Consider the following 25,206-nt stretch of genomic DNA (forward strand, 5'->3'; position numbering starts at 1 on the left):
GACGGACAGGATTGGCAGCTTAATGTTCTAGGATACAGATGTTTCAGGCGGGATAGAGGGGGATGTAAAAGGTGCAGGGGGTTTGCACTACTTGTTAAGGAGAATAACACAGCTGTACTGCGGGAGGACACCTCGGATGGCTCATACAGCGAGGCAATAGGGTAGGAAGGGTGCAATCACAATGTTTGGGGTTTACAATAGGCCTCCCAACAGCCAGCAGGAGATAAAAGAACAGATTCGCAGGTAGATTTTAGCAAGAAGTAAAAGAAGCAGGATTGTTGTCATGGGTGATTTTAACTTCCCATATATTGACTGGGACCCACTTAGTGCTTAGGGAACAGATGGGACAGAGTTTGTAAAAAGCATCCAGGCGGGCTTCTTGAAACAGTATGTAAATAGTCCAACTAGGAAAGGGGCTGTACTGGACCTAGTATTGGGGAATGAGCCTGGCCAGGTGGTCGACATCTCAGTAGGTGAGCAGCTTGGGAACAGTGATCACAATTCAGTAAGCTTTAAGGTACTGATGGATGAAGATAGGTGTAGTTGTCAGGTGAAGGAGCTAAATTGGGGGAAGGCTAACTACAACAATATTAGGCAGAAACTGAAGAATGTAGATTGGAGGCAGATGTTTGAGGGCAAATCAACACCTGGTATGGGGGAGGCTTTCAAGTGTAAGTTGCTGGGAACTCAGGACTGGCACGTTCCTGTAAGGATGAAGGGTAAGTATGGCAAGTTTAGGGAACCTTGGATAACGAGAGATATTGTGAGCCTAATCAAAAAGAAAAAGGAAGCATTTATCAAGGCTAGGAGGCTGGGAACACACGAAGCAAGGGTGGAATACAAGGAAAGTCAAAAGAAACTTAAGCAAGGTGTAAGGAGGGCTAAAAGGGGTCATGAAGAGTCATTGGCCAACGGGATTAAGGAAAATCCCAAGGCTTTTTATACATATATAAAGAACAAGAGGGTAGCCAGGCAGAGAGTTAGCCCACTCAAGGATAGGGAAGGGAATTTATTTGTGGAGCCAGAGGAAATGGACGAGGTATTAAATGAGTACTTTGCATCAGTATTCACCATAGAGAAGGACTTGGTGAATGATGAGTCTGGGGAAGGGTGTGTAGATAGTTTGGGTCATGTTGAAATCAAAAGGGAGGATGTGTTGGGGGGTCTTGAAAAACATTCAGGTAGAGAAGTCCCCAGGGCCTGATGGGATATGCCCCAGAATACTGAGAGAGGCAAGGGAGGAAATTGCTGGGGCATTGAGAGAAATCTTTGTATCTTCACTGGCTACAGGGGAGGTCCCAGAGTATAGGAGAATAGTTAATGTTGTTCCTCTGTTTAAGAAGGGTGGCAAGGATAATCCAACTAATTACAGGCCAGTGAGCCTTATGTCAGTGGTAGGGAAATTATTGGAGAGGATTCTTTGAGACAGGATTTACTCCCACTTGGAAATAAGTGGCGTATTAGCGAGAGGCAACATGGTTTTGTGAAGGGGAGGTTGTGTTTCACTAACTTGATTGAGTTTTTTGAGGAAGTGACAAAGGTGATCGATGGGGGCAGGGCAGTGGATGTTGTGTACATGGACTTCAGTAAGGCCTTTGACAAGTTCCCTCATGGCAGACTGATACAGAAGGTAAAGTTGCATGGGGTCAAAGGTGAGCTTGCAAGATGGATAAAAATCTGGCGCAGTCATAGAAGAGAGGGTAGCAGTGGAAGGGTGCGTTTCTGAATGGAGGGCTGTGACTAGTGGCGTTCCTCAGGGAGCAGTATTGAGACCTTTGCTGTTTGTAATATATATAAATGATTTGGAGGAGAATGTAACTGTCTGATTAGTAAATTTGCTGACACAAAGGTTGGTGGAATTGCAGATAGCAATGAGGACTATCAAAGGATGCAGCTGGATAAAGATGACTTGGGCAGAGAGATGGCAGATGGAATTTAGTCCGGAAAAATGTGAGATAATGCATTTTGGAAGGTCTAATCCAGTTGGAAAATATACAGTAAATGGCAGAAGCCTTAAGAGTACTGATAGGCAGAGGGATCTGGGTCTACAGGTACACAGGTCACTGAAAGTGGCAACGCAGGTGGAAAAGGGAGTTAACAAGGCATACGGCGTGCTTGCCTTCATTGGCCGGGGCATTGAGTTTAAAAATTGGTGGGTAATGTTGCAGCTTTATAGAACCTTAGTTAGGCCGCATTTGGAATATTGTGTTCAATTCTGGTCGCCACATTACCAGAAGGATGTGGTGGCTTTGGAGAAAGCACAGAAAAGATTTACCAGGATGTTGCCCGGTATGGTGGGCATTAGCTATGAGGAGAGGTTGGAGAAGCTTGGGTTGTTCTCACTGGAACGATGGAGGTTGAGGAGTGACCTGATAGAGATCTACAAGATTATGAAGGGCATAGACAGAGTGGACAGTCAGAAACTTTTTCCCAGGGGCCATGGGTTTAAGGTGCAATGGACAAAGGTTTAAAGGTGATGTACGAGGCAAGTTTTTTACACAGAGGGTGGTGGATGCCTGGAACTTGCTGCTAGGGGAGGTAGTGGAAGCAGATACAATAGTGACTTTTAAAGGGCATCTTGACAAATATATGAATAGGGTGGGAACAGAGGGATATGGTCTCCGGAAGGGTAGGGGGTATTAGTCGTGATGGGCAGCATGTCAGTGCAGGCTTGGAGGGCTGAAGGGCCTGTTCCTGTGGTGTAATTTTCTTTGTTCTTTGTTCTTAGTATTTTTTGCTGTGGTGCTGCCAGAGTCCTTTTAGCACTATCAGGTTTTAAACCTTACTGCATCATCAAACTAGCACCTATCCATTGTTATTTCATCCATCCCTCAATGTGCATCTTGATTAGAGTTCACGCGTATCCCACGTAATTCTGTTCTTCCACACACCCTAACTTTCTAAGATTAGATCTAACAGGCAAGAAATGAGGTTATAAACAAGCCATCTGAAACCTCCACTCTCTTAATTTTGTGTCAGTAAGTGTACAGGCTCAATTCCCTGTAAAACATCTGCAAACAACCATTTGCAGCAGTCTCTGATTTGGAAGATTGAGGGTGCAAGTCCCACCAGGGATTTATGGTGACACGCCAGCAAAGCACTGACGGCTCCCTTCAATGTCAGAACTGCTGGCTTTCGGATGAGACACTGAGGTGTGCTTTTTGGTTCTGCTTCAAAGAAGAGCAGGAGACATTTCCCTGGTGCCCTGAAAAATATTTCTTAATTCCCACTTGTGGGATCTAGTTACACACAAATTGACTGCACTTGAAAGGTACTTTATTTACACTGTACTGTTATGGGACATCCCTGAAACCTTGAAAGTAGCTGCATAAACACCAGTCTTTCCTTTGTACTGGATGACCTTAGCTGGTGTTGCCATAGATATTGATACAAATGGCCTTTGGAGGGAATAATCAATTCGGATTCCAATTTCAGCTGGGTCATCTACCTTGCACAAATCAGCTTGATGATGCAGACTCACAAGTCCCTTGGGAGAGGATCTATTTTAATGAATGCTGTCATTGCAAAATTAGTGCAGAAAAGAATCAACAATTCTGGTGTGGAAAAAAAGAAAGCGAAAACTGATTTAGAAAAATCTCATCTGCTGCCTCATCTGAGACATCTGAGCACTGAGTTTGCAACAACAGGCTATCTTGTGCAGGGTAGATGACCCAGTGAAATTGGAGTCTTGGTTCATTAATACCTCCAAAGGCGAACTGTATCACATCTATTGCAAAACCAACTAGCATGAAAGAAAACCAAGTGTTAGTTGATGGGAATAAACAGGACCCGAGGACAACAGGAGAAAATGATTTGGAAAGGAGAGAACAAAGAATGCATACTAAAATTGCATCAATTTAAAAATTGTTTGTGAGTATTTTAAACATCCAATAGAGTGAGGAGACCTTATCAGTCAGCATATGATATTTGATATTATGATATTTTCTAATTGATTTCATTTTAGTTAGCTCGTCTAATGGTAACCAATATTAATTATTGTAAAACCCATCTAGTTCACGAATGTCCTTGCATGGTCTGGTCTACATGTGACTCCAGACCCACAGCAATGTGGCTGACTTTAACCATTTTCTGAAATGGCCTAAAAAGCTACTCAGTTGTACCAAATTGCTGTGAGGTCTAAACAAAGGAATGAAACTACACAGATCACCCGGTATCAACGTAGGCATTGGAACTGACCAATGCCAGTTCTCTTTACCAACACATGGGTGCTTGTGCCATAATTGGGAGAGCTGTCCTGCAGACCAGTTGAGTAACAGCCTGACATAGTCATTCGCACAGAGTCACACATTATAGACAATGTCCCATCAGCATCAAACCAAAATAGTGCTGAACGAACTCAGCAGGGCTGGCAGCCTCTGTAGAGAGAATAATAGAGTTAATGTTTCGTGTCCAGTGACCCTTCATCATAACTGTTCTGACGAAGGGTCATTGGACTCAAAACATAAACTCTGTCTTTCTCTCTACAGATGCTGTTAGACATGTTGAATTTCTCTAGCACTTTCTGTTTTTGTTTCAGATTTCCAGCATCTGCAGTTCTTTGTTTGTTTATACCACCATCAGCCTGCTCTGTATGTCCTATCCCACAGGGAGGACAGCCCTGCCAACCAGCTATGGTGACACAGGCGTATACAGCCAGGAGTCCTCAACATTGCGTGCGCACCCCATGAAGTCCCATGCAATTAGATCAAACATGGACAAAGACACCATTTTGGCTGATTACGACTTATTACACACCCACGCCTCATGCCCGGCTCTCCTCCACCTTTGCTGATGAATCAGTTCTCCTTTTTGAACATCAACTTCGAGAAAGCACTGAGCACGGTAAAGTCTAAGAATGCACTCTTGGTGGGGAATTTCAATGCCCATCATCAAGAATGGTTGGGTGCACCACTACTGACTGAGCTGGCTAAGTCTTAATCGACTTAGCTGCTAAGATGAAATAAAAACAAAGTACTGAGGATACTGGAGATATGAAATAAAAACAGAATATTCTGGAGAAACTCAGCATCATCTGTGATGAGAAACTGGGTCTAAGAAAAGTGGTGTGGGAGCAACAAGAGGAAATAATCTACTGATGTCATCTTCTCCAATTTACCTTTCTCAGATGATACGTCCATGACAGTATTGTTAGGAATGACCACCACACAGCCCTTGTGGAGATGAAGTATTGAGTGTATCCTGCATTGTGCTGTGTGGTATTATCACTGTACAAAATGGGACAGACTTTGAACAGATCTAACAACTAAAATCTGGGCATCCATGAGTCATGTGGCCCATAATCAACAGAAAAATTGTATTCAACCACAAAAAGCAACTTTGTTTTCCTCGTTTCTAGGCTAGTATTTATTGCCCAGCCCAAACTGTCCTTGAGAAAATAGTGATGAGCTGCCTTCTTGAACAGTTGTAGTCACTGGGGTGTAGCAAAGAATTTCCATGATTTTGTCCCATTCACAATAAAGGAATGGTGATATATTTCCAAGTCAGGCTGGTGAGTAACTTGGAGTGGTGTTCCCACACATCTACTGTTCTTGCCCTTGCGGATAGAAGAGATTGTGAGTTTAAAGATGCTGTTGAAGAAGGCTTGGTGACTTAGTGCAGTGTATCTTGGAGATAGTATAAACTGTGCATCAGTGGTGAATGTTGAAGATAGTGGATGTGGTGCCAATCAGGTGGGTTGTTTTGTCCTGAAGGGGTCAAGCTTCTTGAGTGTTATTGGAGCTGATCTTATGACGGAGGGAAGGTAATTGATGAAGTAGCTGAAGGCAGTTGGGCCCCTGAGAAAGCCCTGCAGAGATGTCCTGGTGTGAGATGATTGACCTCCCACAATCACAACCATCATATTTTGTACGAGGTGTGACTCTAACCAACAGAGAGTTTTCCCCCAATTCTGATTGACTCCTTGATACCGCACTAGGTAAAATGTTGTCTGATGTTGAGGGAAGTCTCTCTTAACTCACATCTCGGGTTCAGCTAGTTAATTCCTTCATTTTCTCCCCAGATCCATAACCTTAACAGTGTGAAGAACCGTTAATATCTTTGTCAATAAGACTGACACTATTCAGATGCCTCTGCTGCATCCTGCACTTCCTATATTCCACCTGCAAGTCTCCTCCAAGTCACATATCATCCTGAGTTGGAACCATATTGGTTTTCCCTCACTATCACCTGGATGAAATCATGACAAGTTCCCTGAAAGTTGCCCCTCGGGTTGATAGGGTTGTTAAGAAGGCGTACGGTGTGTTAGGTTTTATTGGTAGAGGGATTGAGTTTCGGAGCCATGAGGTCATGTTGCAGCTGTACAAAACTCTGGTGCAGCCGCACTTGGAGTATTGCGTACAGTTCTGGTCACTGCATTATAGGAAGGATGTGGAAGCATTGGAAAGGGTGCAGAGGAGATTTACCAGGATGTTGCCTGGTATGGAGGGAAGGTCTTATGAGGAAAGGCTGAGGGACTTGAGGCTGTTTTCGTGAGAGAGAAGAAGGTTAAGAGGTGACTTAATAGAGACATACAAGATGATCAGAGGATTAGATAGGGTGGACAGTGGGAGCCTTTTTCCTTGGATGGTGGTGGCTAGCACGAGGGGACATAGCTTTAAATTGAAGGGTGATAGATATAGGACAGATGTCAGAGGTAGGTTCTTTACTCAGAGAGTAGTAAGGGCATGGAATGCCCTGCCTGCAAAAGTAGTAGACTCGCCAACTTTAAGGACATTTAAATGGTCATTGGATAAACATATGGATGATAATGGAATAGTTTAGGTTAGATGGGCTTCAGATTGGTTTCACAGGTCGGCGCAACATCGAGGGCCAAAGGGCCTGTACTGAGCTGTAATGTTCTATGTTCTATGTTCTATGTTCTATGTTCTAAGTTCCTTCCGTACAGCATAGTAATGATTTGTGAAGTTAGCTTGACTTCAATGATCATATCACAAGAAAGAATTCAAGAAAGGTTGTGGCTATAGTTACCCACCTGAGTTTGAGCTATTCCTGTCTCTTTGTGGAACATGCATAACTCTGGTTCTACTTGGGCCCCCTCCCACAATTCTTTTCCTGGAACATCGACAATTGCATCAGTGCTGCTTCCTGTTCTCACATCCGGAATTGGAAAAATGAATCAATTTTGTATTCAATTCCCATCCTTTTCTCACCTACACCTGGTCCATCCCTGACACTTCTCCTTTCCTTGTCTTCTCTGTTTCCATTTCTGAGGATAATTGACTACAAATCCACTGATTCTCACAGTTACCTCACCCACACTTCCTCATGCTTTTCTGCTTCTTGCAAGGATTCTATTCCATTCTTCTAGTTTCTTCACCTCCTCTGCATTTGTTCCAATGATGCCACCTTCCACATGGCTGCTTCCAAAATGTCTTCCTTTTACCCCACTGAGGTTGACTGGGCTCTCAGACATGTCCAACCTATTTCCTATATCTCTGCCCTCAATCTTTCCCCTCCCTCCCTGAACAACAATAGGGTTCCCCTGGTCTTCACTTTTCACCCCATCAACCTCCACATTCAAAGGATCATCATCTGCCATTTCTGCCACCCTGCAAGATGCCGGCATCAAACATAAGCTTTCCCTAATTTCCCCAGTCAGAATTCCAGAGGGACAGTTCCCTCTGTGACATCCTGTCCACACCTCCGTCACTCCCAACATCTCTTTGCAACCCATGGCACCTTCCATGCAATTGCAAAAGGTGTTGCAGTAGTCCCTTCTCGCTGTCCAAGGATCCAGACACATCCTGCAGCTGAAGCAGTGTTTGACTTGTATGTCTTTCAATCTAGTCTACTGTATTCACTGGTCTCAATGCAATTTCCTCTGCACTGGCAAACCGAATATTGACTGTGTGTCCATTTTGCAGAATAATTCCACTCTGGTACATAACAAGGAACTGTGAATGCTGCAAATTTCAACTAAAAACAGAAATTGCTGGAGAAACTCAGCAGCATCTATGGAGACAAAGCAGAGTTAACGTTTCAGATCCAGTGACTCTCCTTCAGATCTCCACTGTAGACTTGAAACATTAGCTCTGTTTCTCGCTCCACAGCTGCTGCTAGACCCGTGAGATTCTGCAGCGTTTTCTGTTGGTATTTCAAATCTACAGCATCTGCAATACTTTACTTTTACTTTCCTGAATTAATAAAAAGTTGACTTTTGCTGGCATCTCCTGCAGATGCAGGATTAGTTTCCATATGTACTTTGATTACACTTGGCTTTAAATATCCATCATGCAGGCAGTAGAATTTGAATTTAATAAGAAGTCTGGAACTAAATGTCTAATGATGAGCATGTGACCACTGTCAATTATTGAAAAAGCACATCTGGTTCACTATTGTCCATTATGGAAGGAAATCTGCTTCTAGACCTCAGACCCACAGCAATGTGATTGACTCTTAACTACTCTTTGGAATGGCCTATCAAGCTACTAAGTTGTATCAAATGGCTAAAAAGTCTCAAAAATAGAATGAAACCAATTGAACACCTGGCATTGAGTGAGGAACTGGAACTAATGACAGCAAACTCAGCCCTGATGACCTTGTAAAATCCTCTTTACCAACATCTGAGGCCTAGTGCCAAAACTGAGAGAGCTGTCTCACCGACTAGGCAGACAACAGCCTGAGATAGTAGGAACTGCAGATGCTGGAAAATCTGAGATAACAAGGTGTAGAGCTGGATGAACACAGCAGGCCAAGCAGCATCATAGGAGCAAGAGGGCTGACGTTTCGGGCCTAGACCCTTCATCAGAAATGGGGGAGGGGAAGGGGGTTCTGAAATAAATAGGGAGAGAGGGGGAGGCGGATAGAAGATGGATAGAGGAGAAGATAGGTGGAGAGGAAACAGACAGGTCAAAGAGGCGGGGATGGAGCCAGTAAAGGTGAGTGTAGGTGGGGAGGTAGGGAGGAGATAGGTCAGTGCAGGGAGGATGGACAGGTCAAGGGGGCGGGATGAGGTTAGTAGGTAGGAAATGGGGATGCGACTTGAGGGGGAGGAGGGGATAGGTGGGAGGAAGAACAGGTTAGGGAGGCGGGGATGAGCTGGGCTGGTTTTGGGATGCAGTAGGGGGAGGGGAGATTTTGAAGCTGCTAATGTGGTATACTGCACCTGCACATCTGCTAATGTGGTATACTGCCCCCAAGAAGACTTTCCACATCAAGCAGATGTTCACCTGCACGTCTGCCAATGTGGTATACTGCATCCGCTGTACCCGGTGTGGCCTCCTCTACATCCGGAAAACCAAGCGGAGGCTCGGGGACCGCTTTGCAGAACACCTACGCTCGGTTTGCAATAAACAACTGCACCTCCCAGTCGCGAACCATTTCAACTCCCCCTCCCATTCCTCAGACGACATGTCCATCCTGGGCCTCCTGCAGTGCCACAACGATGCCACCCGAAGTTTGCAGGAACAGCAACTCATATTCCACTTGGGAACCCTGCAGCCCAATGGTATCAATGTGGATTTCACAAGTTTCAAAATCTCCCCTCCCCCTACTGCATCCCAAAACCAGCCCAGCTCGTCCCCGCCTCCCTAACCTGTTCTTCCTCCCACCTATCCCCTCCTCCCACCTCAAGCCGCATCCCCATTTCCTACCTACTAACCTCATCCCGCCCCCTTGACCTGTCCATCCTCCCTGGACTGACCTATCTCCTCCCTACCTCCCCACCTACACTCACCTTTACTGGCTCCATCCCCGCCTCTTTGACCTGTCTGTTTCCTCTCCACCTATCCTCTCCTCTATCCATCTTCTATCCGCCTCCCCCTCTCTCCCTATTTATTTCAGAACCCCCTTCCCCTCCCCCATTTCTGAAGAAGGGCCTAGGCCCGAAACATCAGCCCTCCTGCTCCTATGATGCTGCTTGGCCTGCTGTGTTCATCCAGTTCTACACCTTGTTATCTCAGATAACAGTCTGAGATAGTCATTCTCATGGACTCATACCTTGGCCCAGACATCACCATCATCATTCCTGGATATGTCCCATCCCAATTTAGGACAGACTCAGCAGATATGGTGGCACAGTGGTATCCAGTTGGAGGGGAGTTGCTCTGGGAGTCCTGAACATTGACTCCAAACCCAATGAAGATTGATGGCATCAGGTGAAACATGGGCAAGGAAACCTCTTGTTGATTACAATACCACACCCCACCCTTCCAGGCTGATGAATCTGGGTTGGTGGGGGAGATGGTGGTAAGGGTACAGAATGTACTCTGGGTGATGAACTTCAATGTCCATTACCAACAGTGGCTTGGAGAACCACAACTAATTAAGTTGCATGAGTTCTAAAGGTAATTGCTACCAGCCTGGGTCTACGGCAGGTAGTGAAGGAACCAATAAGAGGGAAAAAAAATACTTGACCTCATCCTCACCAATGGCCTGGCATGTCCCTCACTCTACCATTACCATCGAGCCGGGGAATCAACCCTTAATCAATGAAGGGTGCAGGAGGGCATGTCAGGAGCAGCACCTGGCATACCTAAAAATGAGGTATCAACTTGGTGAAGCTACCAAACAGGACTACTTGTGTGCCAAACGGCATAAGCAACAAGTAATAGACAGAGCTAATTGATCCTACAACCAATGGATCAGATCTAATTTCTGAAATCCTATCACATCCAATTGTGAATAGTGATGGATAATCAAACAACTCACTGGAAGAGGAGGCTCCACAAATATCCCCATCCTCAACGATGTGGGAGACCAACACATCAGTGTTGAAGATAAAGCTGAACCATTTTTATGGATAGGCAATAAAGGCTGCCCAGTTAACAACTCCTGTGTCCCATGAGTGAATAAAAAGATCTTCAGCCAGAAGTGTCAAGTGGATGATTCATCTTGGCTTTCTCCAGAGGTCCCTGGCATCACAGATGACAGTCTTCAGACAATTCGATTCACTCCACATGATATCAATGAATGGCTGAAGGCAATGGAGACGTCAAAGATTACAGGTCCTGACCACATTCTTGCGATGGTACTGAAGACTTGTGCTCCAGGACTTGCCATACCTTGAGCCAAGCCATTCCAGTACAGTTGCAGCATTGGCATTTACCCAAGAATGTGAGAAATTCCCCAGCTACGTCCAGTACACAAAAGCAGGACAAATCCAACCTGGTCAATTACTGCCCCATCAGTCACTCTTAGTCCAGTAAAGTGATGGAAGGGGTCATTAACAGTGCTATGAAGTAGCACTTGCTTAGCAATAACCTGCCCAATGACACGAAGATTGTGTTCTGCCGGGGTCACTCAGCTTCTTATCTCCTTACAGCCTTGTCCAAACATGAACAAAAGAACTGAGCTCCTGAGGTGAGATGAGAATGTCTGACCTGGATATCAAGGCTGCATTTGACTGAATGAGGCATTAAGTAGCTCTGGCAAAACTGGAGTCATTGGGTATCACGGTGAAAATTCTCCACTGGCAAGAGTCATACATGGCACAAAGAAAAAGATGGTTATGGTTGTTGGAGATTAGTGATCTCAGCTCTAGTATAACTTTGCAGGAGGTCCTCAGGGTAATGTCCTTGGCCCAACTATCTTCAGCTGCATCATCAAAGCCCTTCCCTCCATTTTAAGGTCAGAAGGGGGGGGATGTTCTCTTGTGACTGAACAATCTTCAGTACCTTTCATGACTCCTCAGATACTGAAGAAATCTATATCCAAATCCATCAAGGTCTCTGGACATTGTCCAGGTTTGAGCTGGTAAGTGGCAACTTATATTTGTGCCGCACAATTTGCCAGGCAATGACTATCTCCCAACAAGATAGAATCTAAGATCTCCCCTTGACATCACATGGCATTGCCCCTGCTGGATTCTCTGCTATCACCATCCTGGGTCTACTATTAACCTGAAACTGGACTCAACTTGTCATATACATTTTGTGGGTAAAAGCAGTTTAGAAGTTAGGAATCCCTGCAGCAAGTTATTCAGCTCCTGACTCTCCAAAGTCTGTCCACCATCTACAAGTCAGGAGTGTGATGGAATAGTCTCCACTTGCCTGGATGGGTGCAGCTTCAACAACACTCAAGAAGCTTGACACTGTCCAGGGCAAAGCAGCCTGTTTGATTGGTGCCACATCCACAAGTATCCATTCCCTCCACAACTGATGCTCAGTAGTAGCAGTGTGTGCTATCTTCAAGATACCAAGGCTTTAAGAACTTTACCAAGGCTTTTTAGATGATACCTTCCAAATGCATGGCCACTTCCATCTGGAAGGACAGGGGCAACAGATACATGGGAACACCACCAACTGCAAGCCACACACCATCCTGACTTGGAAATATATCATCGCTCACTGTTGCTGGGTTAAAATCCTGGAATTCCCTTCCTAACAGCCTTTTGGGAGTATTTACACCAGATGGACTGCAGTGATGTGGGAAAACTCACAAGGGCTGGGTAATAAGTGCTGACCCAGTCAGCAATATCCACATCAAATGAATGAATTCAAAAAGAAATTTTCTTGACCCTTTCGCTGCCTCTTTGTTATTGCATTTCTTGTCTGACATTCTGTCTTGGACGCACAAGTTTCTCCAGTTAACTTTGGGAAAACCATTGCCTTCTGCCCCCATCATAGTCTCAGTGCCTTGCCACAGATTCCTACTTCCTTTGTGACCAAGTCATCCATTTATGCAATAATATTTCTTTGTAGTGTCTTATGATAATTGTCTACGCGAATGATCTATAAACCTACATTGCAGTTATTGATGATTTACGGAGTGACATCAGAAGTTATTGTTCATGAGGAGTGATCAGCATTAGATTTGGATTTCTGGGTCGAATTCCTTAACTGTTTGTGTCTGTGTTTTTGTCATCTGACATGGATTTCTCTGTGTGTATGTAAAACCATGCATGTATCAGTGTTGAATGTGTGTGCCTGTTCATTCAGCTGCATGGTGCTGCTAATGTTTCAAGTGGCATAGTCTTTATTCCTCCAGCAGACGGCGTGATTGATATAGAAATGAGGCTTGTGTCTGATGGTTTTTCAGTTCGTATGTTGGCACTGGGAAATACATATTAAATATGAATATATCCTATCTTGCAACACAAAAACAGCAGGTTATTAGATAGAAGGTAATAAAATGTCAAGTATTAATCTTTGAAACCAAGCTGACAGATTCCATCTGTGCTAATAAATAAATCAAAACTGAAATGGATATCAGGAAGAAAAACAGAAAATTGCCTCAGTCAGTATCTGACGCAGAGAAAGAATTTGAGTTAATCTTTTGGTTGTAGGCTCTTTGACTGTGATTTTAAGGAAGGGGGAGGGTACAGAATTAGTCAGTGAGCCCCAGGAGTCCCGGAAGCGCAAAATAATTTCCATAAATCTTCTTGCTCATCACCCTGAATCTGACTGCCTTGCTGGATGGTGGAACTGGAATTTCGCAACAGGAATGACCCTAGCAGCTGTCGAAGAAGAGGAGAGGTTTGGATGTGATTGTGGGATGGTACAGAATAAGGGCGTGGGCTAGGACAGGAGCTATGGCTATGAAGGTCTAAGAATCTTTTGTGAAATCTGCGGGTCCAATTCCCTCCTACTTTACATTTTCCTGCGTTAGACTTTGTCTGCTGTCCTAGATAGCATTTTGAGCAATCTTTTTCCCATGTGGCAAAGATAATGAGAGAAGAAGCATGTTATCTAAATGGTGAGAGGTTACAGAGCTCTGAGATGCGTGAATCACAGAAGGCCCATACGCCGGTACAGCAAATAATTAGGAAAGCTAATAGGATGTGATGGTTTATTGTGAGGGAAATTAAACGTAAGAGTAGGGAGACTATGCTTCAATTACACAGGGCTATGGTGACACTGAATCTGGAGTATTGTGTATAGTACTGGTCACCATACTTACGGAAGGATGTTAATGCACTGGAAACAGTTCATAGAGGTTTCCTAAACGAATACCTAGAATGAGCAGATTGCCTTATGCTGCAAGTTAGAGGATTCAGAGGTGATTTAATTAAAACATACAAGACACCTGGGGAAACCTGACCAGTTGGATGGAGGTAGGATGTTTCCTCTTGTTGGAGAATCTAAAGCTAAGGGTCATAGTTTAAAAATAAGGTGTCACCCATTTAAGATAGAGATGAGGAAGCAGTTTTTCTCTTTGGAATTGTTTTCCCAACAGCAGAGGCAATTGAGAAGGGACATGATTGTAAGGTATAAAATTATGAGAGACATAGACTTGGCAGATAGGAATAAACTTATCCCCTAGATGGAGGGATCTGGGGGTGGGGGTCATAGATTTAAGGCAAGGAGGCGAAAGTTTAGAGATGATGTGAAGAAAATCTTTTTTCACCCAGAGCGTGGTGGGAATCTGAAATTCACTGTCTGGAAGTATGATCGTAGAATTATAGAAACCCGACAGTGCAGAAAGAGGCCATTTGGCCCATCAAGTCTGCACTGATAAAGGCAGAAATTCTCATAACATGTAAGAAAAATTTAGACATGCACTTGCAATGCCAAGAAATAGAAGGCTATGGGCCAAATGTTAGAAAACAGGTTTAGAATAGTTAGCTGGTTGTTTTTGACTGGCATGGATGAGATGGCCTGTAGGGCCTTTTTCTGGTCTCTATGACTCTCGGAGGGTCATGAGCCTTTGGAATTCTCTTCCTCAAAAGGCAGTGGATGTAGAATCATTAAATATTTTAAGGTAGAAATAGGTAGATTGTTGATTACCAAGGGGATGAAGGGTCTTCAGAAATATGCAGGAATGTAGAATTAAGGTTAAAATTAGATCAGCCATGATCCTATTGAATAAAGGAGCAGGCTTGAAGTGCTGAATGGCCCACTCTTGTTCTTTGTTCATATGTAATGTACTGGCTGGATTCTGATGTACCTTAATTACTATCTAACGGAAAGGCTGTTGAGGATGTGAACACCCCAAGTGTTTTATCTGTTCTGGTTGCAAAGAAATGTGGAAGTTGGTGTGTTAGAGGAATGCCACATTGTCTTGTAACTGGAATCAACAAAACTGTGTTTAACAGAAAGTCCATATTGGAATTCCATTACTGGTCCGTATTCACCGATAGTATACGAAGGTGAACATGGAATGTGGGCAATTGAATGAGGCATGGCCAGTGTGGACGTGGTGTGTTCAGTAGGTGTGGAACTGCAGGAAGTAAGTCATCACCTTCAGAAGAGGAATAGAAAGTTAAGTTGATCCAAGTTAATAGCTTGTGGAATTAATTTTGAGAAAATAGGAAAAAGTAGTTATTTTCAGTCCCTTGGTTATGTAGAATCATAGAATCCTTACAGTGTGGAAGCAGGCCATTTGGCCCATCGAGTCCACACTGACCCTCCAAAGAGCATCCCAGCCATGCCAACAAACCTACCCTATAACGCTGCATTTTCCATGGCTAATCCACCTAGCCAGCACATCCCTGGACAGTTTAGCATGGCTAATCCAGCTGACCTGGACTGTTGGAGGAAACCCACACAGACATGAGAAAAATGTGCAAACTCCACACAAGGCTGGAATCGAACCCAGGTCCTGTGAGGCAGCAGTGCTAACCACTGAGCCACCGTGCCACCCCAAGTAGGCCAACTCACAATTAGCAATGTGAAGTTGAAGTAAAAGGCTGACAAAGGTTTTATTTCAATGCCAGCTCCCATTTTCCTTCAGCCTCTCTTAGACCTGCTGTCTAATGCTGGTTGGGTGCTGGATGCTCTAGACTCTAAGGACTGGATTTTTGCAGAATCAGGTCAACTCTGGAGCCTTTAAAATGATTCCTGAGGCCCAGATGTGGCAGTTCCACTGACATTTCTGGGAGATCCCATTTTTGTTGGCAGTGGAAGGGGTGGATATCACACAGGTGGGGAACTTAAATCAACTAGTTCTGTTTAAAATTAGTGATGACTTCAAACAAGAGCCTCTTTTCACAGGGCTTTATCCTTAAATGGCAGAACCATAATTTTATGAAGGGGGCAGACTACTAAAGATGGACAGAGGGTGTCTGTTGAAATGAAATGGCCTGAAGTAATTTAAGTTCCCAGCTCTTTAAAAATAAAGAAAAACAGCCTGCATAGAGTCATACAGCACAGAAACAGACCTTTCGGCCTAACTCATCCATGCTGACCAGCTTTCCTAAATTGAATTAGTCCCATTTGCCTGCATTTGGCCGTATCCCTCTCAACCTTTCCTATCCATATACCTGTCTAAATGTTTTTTAAAAGTTGTAATTGTACACACCTCGACCACTTCCTCTGGTGGCATTCCATATATGCACCGTCCTCTTTGTGAAATCATTGCTCCTCAGGTCCCTTTTAAGTCTTTCCCCTCTCAACCTAAACTTCTGCCATCTAGTTTTAGACTCCTCTACCCTGAGGAAAAGACCTTGGTTATTCACCTTATCTGTGCCCCTCATGATTTTACAAACATCTATAAGGTCACCCCTCAGCCTCCCAAGCTCTAGGGAAAAAAGTCCCAGACTATCCAGCCTGTCCTTATAACTCAAGCTCTCCTGTCTCAGTAACATCCTTGTAAATCTTTTTTGCACCCTTTCCAGTTTAATAACATCCTTCCTATAGCGCGGTGACCAGAATTGTACGCAGTACTCCAAATGTGACCTCACCAATGTCTTGTACAGCTGTAACATGACAGCCCAACTCCTGACTCAACGCTCTGACCGATGAAGTCAAGTGTGCCAAACATCATCTTCACCACCACTTTCAAGGAACTATATAACTGCAACCCTCGGTCTCTCTGTTCAACAATACTCCCCAGAGCCCTACCATTTACTATTAGTTAGTGTAAAAAAGTGCAGAAACACACTGTTGGAGTATATTGGCATCCGTTGGAGCAAAGGAAAAATATGTAATCTTCCCTTTCCAGAGTGTCAATAGAATTCATTGCTGACATTTCCCAAATGTTGTCACTACCCACAATATGAGTGTTTGGCAGAGTTTCAAAAACTCAATAACTACTAAACTCAGGGGAGGAAGTGGAGTTGAGGTGTCAATTTGATTGACAGTTCTAAGAGAATATTAAAGCATTAGCCGCCCTTGATATGGTGAGTGAATAGAAGTTTATTTGTTTCTACAAGAGACTGACCACTTGAAGGCAGTAATTTATTGAATGGGCTTTATGAATGAGAGTTTTTTTAAGTGTGTATGAGTGAGAATACACTTGAATTCTTAGAAGTTTAATTTATTTTCATATCCACATGGCTCAGTGATTTGTCTGTAGCGGATATTGTGCAATTGGCTTTGGAGGGGGCATGGGTATGACAGGTCATTGATAGAGAATGGAGAATATGGGGGCATAGAGATGGTATGGGGAATTGAGGTAACATGGGGAATGATTGTTCATGGAGGTAACATGAAGGTGTTGATGGGCAAGGAAGTGATATAGAGGTATGTGAGCTGGAGATTGCATGGGAGAATGGGGTATGGAGGTGGTAAGGATGTAAGAGGGGAAATGTGGGTGGGTGGGAAGTGTGGATCGAGGGTTAAAGAGCTTAACAACGTTTTACACATCTGGGCTGAAGTCTCAGAGAATGGAGACATGCCTTGTAACCTGCCTTCAGAGGTGGTATGAGTATAATGAACAGGGGCCTTTCAAAGGAGATGGCGTGTCCAGTCGGAAAAAGTCCCAACTGCAGTTTCCCATGCCGATGGTCTTAAATCTTCTTTGTTTATATGTAAACCTAGAAGTGAGGGAGCAGAAAGCTGCAAGCTTTTGATCCTGATTCATAGAATCATACAATTCCTACACTTGCTGCAATTACCATAAAGGTCCTGCCTTCTCAATCTTGCCCCTTGTTTGAGATGTGATGCCCCTCTGGTTAAACTCATCACCAGTCATCTCTCTCCAATGAGAGAGCAGCCCTATGGACTGCAGGGACTGTGGTGATTTTACCTTTGCCCGATTAGGGACCTTAAGCGCTGATTTCAGCAGGGTTGACGGATTCTCCATTTTACCAATTGATTCCTGGGCTCCGGGGTATGTACCCACCATAGCTGGGGAGGAGGATAGGGGCTGGTGATACAAACAGTTGTAACAACTTTAATAACTCTGATTGTGAGGGAAAACCCTGAAGGGACCATCCTTTTCAAATGGACCAATCTCTTAAAGTTGCCTCAAAATTGCCAATTTAGTTGGGTGTTCAAGGCTAAAATGCAGGTCGGGATTTCATGTGGGCCCCACGTTGACAAGACAGGAGGTCAGACCTCCTTCTTTCACCTATTTACTGATTGTCTGCTGGATTCCTGGCCAAGGTTGCTGTCAATAGATCAACTTCTTCTGGTCATCTCTGGTGTAGGGCTGCTGAGATTGCGGGTAGATTCCCTCAGGAGAGATAAACCTGGTCACTCAAGTGCCTGTACAACTCGATTATAAAAGATTTAATAGCAGAACACTTGATAAATAGTGACAGGATCTGACAGAGTCAGCATGGATTTATGAAAGGGAAATAACGCTTGACAAATCTATTGGAATTCTTCGAGCATGTAACTAGTTAAGTAGTTAAGGGAGTGCCAGTGGCTAACTTGGACTTTCAGAAGGCTTTTGACAAGGTTCAACATAAGAGATCAGTCTGCAAAATCAAAGCACTTGCGACTGAAGGTATTGTAATGACATGGATAAGGAACTGGTTGGCAGACAGGAAGCAGAGAGTAGGAATAAACAGGCCTTTTTCTGAGTAGCAGGCAGCGACGAGTGGGGTACCACTGAGATCAGTGCTCGGACTCCAGCTATTCACGATATGTATGAATGATCAAAGTGAGGGAGATGAATGTAATATCTCCAAGTTTGCAGATGACACAAAACTGGGTGAGAGGGTGAACTGTGAGGAGGATGCAGAGATAATTCAGTGCAATTTGGACAAGTTGAGTGAGTGGAAAATGCATGGCAGACGAAGTATAATGTGGATAAATGTGAGGTAGCAAAAACAGGCAGGCAGATCATTATCTGAATGGCGGTAGATTGGGACTTGAGGAGGTGCAACAAGTTCTGGATATCCTTGTACACCAGTCTCTGAAGGTAAGCATGCAGATGCAGCAGGTGATGAAGAAGGCAAATGGTATGTTGGCCTTCATAAAGGGAGGACTAAGTACAGGAGCAGAGATGTCTTGCTGCAATTGTACAGGGCCTTGGTGAGCCTAAATCTAGAGTATTAGGTACAGTTTCGGTGCCTGTACCTGAGGAAGGATGTGCTGGCTGTGGAGGGAGTTTACCAGATTGATTCCTGGGATGGCAGGATTGGTGTATGAGGAAAGAATGAATTGTTTAGGATAATATTCATTGGAGTTTAGAAGAATGAGTGGGGTTTCTCATAAAAACCTATAAAATTCTCACAGGACCCGACAGGGTGAAAGCCGTAAGGATATTCCTGATGATTGGGGAGTTCAGAACCAGGGTCGGTTTAAGGATATAGAGTAGACCATTTAGGACTAAGATGGGGAGAATTTTTTTTTCCTAATAGGTGGTGATCCTGTGGAATTCTCTGCTACAGAATTTGGTTGAGGCCAAAATGGTGAATGTCTTCAAGGAGGAGATAGATACAATGCTTAGGGTTAAATGGATCAAAGGATTTGAGGAGAAAGTGGGAACACAGTTGGATGATCAGCTGTGGTCATATTGAATGGTGAAACAGTCTCGAAGGGCTGAATGGCCTGCTCCTGCTCGTATTTTCTATGTTTCAATTATTTTCTCTCTATACATATAACCTTTTTTGTGTCAAGAGATCCCTAACAACTTTCTTCAATAAACTGAGACCAAAGTAAATTGCGTTTATTTCTGCTTATCAGACAAAGTATTATGAAATTCTCACAGGATTAAAACGCAGAGAAACTTATTACACACAAATCATAAGATTACTAATGTTGCATCCATGATAGGTGATGCAGGATTAATACTAATAACGGTGTATATTTTTGTAATTTCTGGGCAGGTGCATCTGTCAGATGTTACAGGAAACTGCAATTGTTTTTTCAATTGCTTTATATTCAATTGAGTGCCAGAATTTATTAAACAAACTTTTCCCAATATTTGTAAATCACTTTTTCTGGTCATATGGGACTTGTACAGCTGAATTTGGGAAATACTAAAGGTGTAGGTATCATCTAACTGCTCCAACTTCCAACTTAATGGCAATGCGTCAAATTATTTTTGCGATCACAAAATGAAATAATCAAATCATAATGCTTTTGAAGAGGTCCTTTGAGGGACAAAGTACCAATTTGATGGTTATATAATATATTCTTTGCTCTCATTATTTGATATTGCTGCTGTTCTTAATTTCTACACGCAAGCCGACAGCTGCAAATCTATCTGCCAATCGATTAAAAACAAATGAAAGCGTTAAATTCTTCCAGTGTCTGTGGTTGAAAATTCCCCGTAAATTTGAACCAGAAAGGTTCCAGTTTTGATCTCTGGGGCCTGCTCAATTAGCCCATCTCAATCAGCGCAGCAGATGGGGCAGCAAAATGAGGACATGCACTGGGCACCAAGGAAGGGGAGAAACAGCCAGGATTTAAGCTTCTGATTATTTCAGAGAATGATGGAGTATGCTCAATGTTGGCCTTGGCTCAGCGTTGATTGTCTTGTTTGATTAGAGTCAGATGTCACAGGTTCAAATCCCACTCCAGAGACCTGAATGCATGGTGTACATTTACGCTGCAGAACAGTATAGAGGTTCCATATAATGATGGAGGTGCTTCTTTTCAGATGAGATGTTAAACAAAGGCCTGCCTGTCTTCTCAGATGGATGGAAGAAATCCCATGGCACTCTTTTGAAGAAGGAGCATGGGAATAGAGTAGAGTCCTAAACACTTCCACCATTGTGGGTGATTTGCATTGACCTTAGTGCTGAAAATTTAGTGACTTTAGTCATGAAAGTTTCAATCGACTTGGCTTCTACTGTCTTCTTGGGGGAAACATACTCAAAAGTAACATCAACCAACATCACTAAAGATATGGCTTTGGGTACCCACAAGTCACAGTTATAGTTTTCTCTTTATGGCCTTTATGGAACACTCTTCGTTCCAGTCCTACTCAGGTTGCCTCCCACAGCTCTTTCTCCTGCCACATCAGTGACTGCATCAGTGTGTCTTCCTGTTCTTGTCTGGAATTGGAAAGATTCATTAGCTTTCCATCCAAATTCCCTCCTTCTCTTACTTTCATGTGCTCCATCTCTGACGCTTCATTGCTGGGAGTTGTCCACCAATATCCATGACAAATACACCGACTCCCGCAGTTACATTGACGACACTCTTCTTCCTGAAAGGATTCAATTCCATTCTCTCAGTTTCTCCACCTCCATTGTATCTGGTCTGTTGATGCCATCTTCCACAGGGGTACTTCCAAAATGTCTTCCTTTCCTCTCAAACGATCTGCGCTTAACAGCACCTTTAACCACATCCGACCCATTTCCTGGCCTTACTCATTTCTCTTCACAGGACAATGAAGGGATTTCCTTTATCCTCAATTTACACCCCACCTGCCTCCACATTCAAAGGATCATCCTTTATCATTTCAGCCACCTCCAATGGGGTGCCACCATCAGACATATCTTTCCCTCCCCTCGCTGTCAGCATTCTGTAGAGATTGTTCCCTCTGTGAGACTCTGGTCCACTCCTCCATCACTGCAAACACCTCTTCACGTCCATGAGATGTTACACTAGTCCCTTTTTCTCCTGGCTCCTCACTGCTCATGCCACAAACACACCTCCCAGGTGAAGCAGCAATTTACTTGTAATTTTCTCAATGTTGTATACCACATGCATTGCTCACAATGTAGTCTCAGCATTGGTAAAACCAAATGTAGATTGCAGGAGCACTGTGCGGAACTATCCACAAGAATGTCTCTGACCTTCTGGTCGCTTGCCATTTCAGTACATCATCTGTCTTAGACCTTGCAGCTGGTTTTAAACTAAGTCCAATGCAAGCTGGGGGAACAGCACCTCATTTTTCATCGGGCACTTTACAGCCTGCTGGGCTCAACATTGAGTTTAACAACTCCAGCCCATGAACTCTGTCCTCCATTTTATTAAACCTGCTGCTCCCAATGCTCTTGTTTGCATGGGTTTGCTCTCAATAGATCTGACCTCTTTTCAGCTATTAACAACTACCATTAACATCTATTCTTCGTCCATATCTATTACCATTGACACTCCCCTTACAATTTCTTTGCGGCAGCATTGCCATCCGTTCCCCTGGCTCCTCTTCCTTTGTTTTAAACAACATTACAACCGACCAGCATTCAGCCCTCTTTAGTTCTGAGAAACAGCCATTATGCTCTCCCAAAATTCACTCTGTTTCTCTCTCTGCAGATGCTGCTTAGACCTGTTGAGTTTATCCAGCATTTTCCATTTCCTGCATCTGCAGTGGTTTGCTTTCATTTCACTGCACAACGGATTGTTTATCTCAATGCTGTTTGTGAAGCTTTGCTGTGGAAATAGGCTGCCACATTTCTCAGTATTTCAATCATAATTGCACTTTAAGAGTAATTCATTTGTTGTGAAGTGATTTGGAAACATTTTACATAAAATGCATGCTCTTTTTCCTCAAGGTAAAAGAAGTTTGAAAAGAAGTTGCCTTTTATCCTTTTAAAAGCAATGCTGCCGTTGTTCCTAGGAGCTTGCGAATCTTGTCTTGTATTCTGACATTGGTTTGGCCCACAGTCAGTATTCACAGCCTAGGTTAACATTTGAAGGGCAGCCAATTTAGGCAGGTGCCATTGGTAGACTGTCATCCATGGTGGGGGGTAGTGAGGAAAAAAGAAGCAGAGAGCAAAGATTTAAAAAACCCACCAACTTTCTGACACATGCAACAAAATGACTCCCAAAGCTTTACATCTTTAATGACTTTCATTAATTTTAAAATGGGAATCACTACAAATAATTCAATACCAGCAAATTACCATCCAAGTGGTTCTTTTGTTCTGTGTTTTGTTCACAACAATAATAACGATTATTCCAATGTTATATCATTTTCAGATTGCAAATGTGATGGCTAATTAAATAAATGACTGGAATTGCCAAAGGAGATGCTTGCATTGGACAAAATGCCTGCAGCTGACTTTTCTGCAGTGGTCTTTCATCTGAAACTTTCTTGTGTTTCATTCCATTGTGGGTCCTGACATGTCCTGCAGGCTTTAAACATCTAATTTAAATATCTCCATCAAACTGTAGCTGTCCAGCCACACTTCTGTTTTACAAGTTGGTCTCAAAAAACCATCAAAATCTTTTAAAATGCAAAGCAACTTGCTATGGAAATTAACTGAGTTGTTTGGATTGCAATGTTTTGCTATGTTTTCCCCTTTATCTTTCCTGGTAGCACTGACTAATAATGGGATGGGATTCCAAAGGCACCCCAGTACTACAGCCACATGACTGCTCTTAATGTTTGAGGCTGGTGGTGACATGCTATCTGACTACAGGAGGCATCACAACCAATTTTGATTCCCTCCCCCCTCACGTGATATCCATATGGAAGAACTTAGCAGCAAAAATCTCTGGAAAGTAGTGAGAAGTAGCACATCTGTCTTGTTTTATTTCTCTCCTTAGCCAAAATGATGATATCATTGATAAGAGCTCATTGTGTTGGAAGTAATACATTACTGAGGATAGAGTATTGACTAACTGACAGAACTAGGGTTAGGATAAATGGGTCACCTTAAGCCTGGCAAACTTGGAATCATGGATGTTATCCTTCAATTATGTAGGACATTGTAGTATTCAAGATGTGGTCTCACCAATCAGGATTGTTCTTTATTTAAGGAAGGTTGAAAATGTACTGGGGGTGGTGCATAGAAGGTCACCTGTAATGAGTGGGTTGTCTTAAGGGGATAAGTTGGATAGGCCCAGGCCGTTTCCATAGGAATTTAGAAAAGTGAGGGGTGAATTGAAGTGTGTAAGATTCTGAATGGTCTTGATAAGTCAGATTTGAGAAAGATGTTTCCTCTTGTTGGTGAGTTCAGAACTAAGGGGAATGATTTTAAACTTGGAGGTTGTCTTTTAGACCATAGGACCATAAGAAATAGGAACAGGGGGAGGAGGTTCGGTCTCTTGAGCCTGCTCTACCATTCGATAGGATCATGGCGATCTGACATTGCTCAAATCCACTTTCCCCATAATCCTTGATTCCCCTAGTGATCAATAATCTATCTCAGCCCTAAATATACACTAGGACTCTGCCCTCATAGCTGTCTGTGGGGCAAGGAGTTCCAAAGACTCTGAGAAAAGAAATTCCTTCTCATCTCTGTCTTAAATTGACGACTCTTTGTTCTGAAACTGTGCCCTCTGGTCCTAGAGTGGGAGTCGGTAAGGCGATAAGACATAGGAGTAGGATTAGCCCATTTGGCCCATTGAGACTGCTCCACCATTCGATTATGGCTGATATGTTTCTCAACTCCTGCTATTCTCCTGCTTTCTCCCCATAACCGTTGATTCCCTTACCAGTCACGAACCTCTCTACCTTTATCTTAAATACACTCAATGACTTTCCCTCCACAGCCATCTGTGGCAATGAATTCCACAGATTCATCACCCTCTGGCTGAAGAAATTCCTCCTCATCTCAGCTCTAAAGGGTCGTTGCTTCACCCTGAGGCTATGTACTCAGGACCTAGATTCTCTGACCAGGGGAAACATCCTCTCCAGGTCCACTGTATCCAGGCCTCTAAATATTCTGTAAGTTTTAATCAGACCCCCTCCCGTCCTCTTAAACTCCATCGACTATAGACGCAGAGTCCTCAACCACTCCTCATATGACAAAACTTCATCCCAGAGACCATTCTTGTAAACCTCTGGACATCCTCCAAAGCCAGAACATTCTTCCTTTGATACAGGGCCCAAAACTGCCGCGTCTGCTCCCAAGATGGGGCGTTCCACTCCCGAACGTCCCAGATGTCTTCTTACTTCAAGGACCGCAACTTCCCCCGCTTCAGTGGTCGAAAATGCTGTTGACCACATTTCTTGCGTTTCCCGCACCTCTGCCCTCACATCCCCTCCCCCCAACAGAAACAAAGACAGAATCCCCCTTGTCCTCACATCTCGCCCCACCAACCTCCGGATTTAATGTATCATTCTCTGCCACTTCCGCCACCTACAATCTGACCTCACAACCAAAGATATATTTCCCTCCCCACCCCTATCTGCTTTTCATAGGGACCATTCTCTCCGCGATTCCCTCATCCACTCCACACTCCCTACTAGCCCCACCATCCCCGGCACCTTTCCCTGCAACCGCAGGAAGTGCTA

The sequence above is a fragment of the Rhincodon typus genome, chromosome 31, assembly GCF_021869965.1.
Source record: "Rhincodon typus isolate 14 chromosome 31, sRhiTyp1.1, whole genome shotgun sequence".
NCBI classification, from domain to species: Eukaryota; Metazoa; Chordata; class Chondrichthyes; order Orectolobiformes; family Rhincodontidae; genus Rhincodon; species Rhincodon typus.